This window comes from Boleophthalmus pectinirostris, unplaced genomic scaffold, assembly GCF_026225935.1.
Source record: "Boleophthalmus pectinirostris isolate CB_2022bp ecotype Guang Dong unplaced genomic scaffold, ASM2622593v1 HiC_scaffold_17, whole genome shotgun sequence".
NCBI lineage: Eukaryota > Metazoa > Chordata > Actinopteri > Gobiiformes > Gobiidae > Boleophthalmus > Boleophthalmus pectinirostris.
The window spans coordinates 37,216,724-37,218,741 of NW_026571115.1; the positions used below are offsets into that span (position 1 = coordinate 37,216,724).

The following is a 2,018-nucleotide window of genomic DNA, read 5'->3' on the forward strand; positions in this document are numbered from 1 at the left end:
ATAGGAGGGTGAGAAAGAGGGATGAGAGGAGGAGAAAAGGAGGAGAAAAGAGGGAGAGAGAAGAAGAGACAAGGAGAAAAGAGGAGAAGACGGGGAGAGAGGAGGAGAAAGAGGGAGAAGAGGAGGAAGAGAAAAGTGGAGGAGTAAAGAGAAGAGGAGAGACAGGGAGAAAAGAGGGAGAACAGGGGGAAAAGAAAAGAGGGAGAGACGGGGAGAGAGGAGGAGGAAAGAAGAGGGGAAAGAGGAGCAGAGGATGAAGAGGATGAAGAGGAGAGGGTCAGATTTAGAAAACCAGTTTCTAACTCATCAAACTACAAAAATGTAAAACATACAGCAGAATTCAGTCTTTAAACAGTTTTCTGACCCAGAATCCCGCAGGAAAACCGCGGCAGTGATAAAAACACACGGATCCTGCTGCACCACATCTGCCTCAAACACCCAAACATCTGCGTTTCTCCCGGTTTAAAACATCTTTACCGTTTATTTCCCGCTTTCTCACCCCACAATCATCACGACACCCTGTAAACTGAAGTAAATATCCACAGAATCCCGCTTTAAATATGGTTTTGGAGCCGTTTCGTGCCGTTTCGTACCTGTCTGCGCCGCTGCCTGATCCGCTGCGTCAGAGCTCTGTCCGCGTCCACTAAAGATGACGTCACAGGAGAGGAGCCGGTTTAGATAAAAACAAAACAAAAACAAACAAAAAAAGCGCATGTACTTTTGGAATGACTTGGAATGAATTTGGAATAAATGAGAATGATTCAAATAACAAAAAAATTATAATAATACTAATAATTTTGATATTTTAATTTTGATATTTACTGATAGATACTCTTCTGTCTTTTTATGTTGTGGCAGAATAATGAAATAACAAACTGTTTTCCCATTATACTGTTTTTTACGTTCTTAATTGAAATTACAAACCCACGATTTAATGAAAAACACAGACTTTCTGGCGTCTTTGAGAAAGATATTCCTGCAATATACATATATATATATATATATATATATATATATATATATATATATATATATATATATATATATATATATATATATATATATATATATTTATATATATATACTTTATAAATTCTCTAAATTATTGCACAAATCCCAAAGCCATGAAAACAAAAGCACTTTGTGTGGAATTTGAAATATAAATGTGAATATATTTATTATTTTTCTACATTTGTATCATACATAATGCAGATTTTGCACATGCTGAGTTCTGTGAAGATCAATTCTTAATCCTCCAGTGATGCCGTTGTATTTTACACTGTGGTCACACCGACTTGTCAAAGCCTGATCCCGTCAGATCTGGTCAGCTCAGCAGGTCCAGGTCTGGACTGGACTTGGATGGAGACACTGGGAAAAACAGGAGCCACAGGAGGCGCCAGTCACAAAAACTGTCTTTGTGTCCTTAGGCAAGACACTTCCCCCACATTGCCTAGTATGAATGTGATGTGTGCGTGAGTGATGTTGGTGGTCGGAGGGACCGATGGCACCGATTGGCATGGCAGCCATGCTTCTGTCAGTCTGCCCCAGGGCAGCTGTGGCTACAGTAGTAGTTTAGCACCACCAGGTGTGGAGAAAAAGAATAATGAATCTCTAAATGTTCTGTAAAGCCTCTTTGTGACATATGTCTGTGAAAAGCGCTATAGAAATAAAGACTTAGTGTATGTTTGAAAAAAAAAAAAAGAGGGTCTTGTCTTGAAGGTGCTTGGACTCAATCTTGTCTCAGTCTCGAGGACTGACACCTGACGACTGATAAAATGGAGATAGATTTATAAAAACATTAATATAAATGTGCTAAAAATAACTGCAAAATACAAATAAATGTAGGAAATTACAAAGATGGTCTTGATTTGGTCTTGATGGACCGTGATCTCGGTCTTGTCTTGGTCTCAGCCTTTAAAAGTCTCGGTCTTGTCTCCGTCTCGACCCTCAGAGGTCTTGGTCTTGTCCTGGTCTTTGGACTCTGTGGTCTCGGACTGGTCTTGGTCTCGATTAGTGCG

The 2,018-nt window shown here is 39.7% G+C and overlaps 1 protein-coding gene across 1 annotated transcript in view; it reads right to left on the bottom strand.

The window, feature by feature from the left end:
• The window catches only part of nucb1 (nucleobindin 1), a 23,999-nt gene extending 23,350 nt beyond the window's left edge, over nucleotides 1–649 (bottom strand). The window contains exon 1 of the mRNA XM_055153117.1: nucleotides 594–649. The gene's annotated coding sequence lies outside the window, so the exon portion shown is untranslated. The remainder of the gene's footprint in view (nucleotides 1–593) is intronic.
• Between the last annotated feature and the right edge of the window lie 1,369 nt (nucleotides 650–2,018).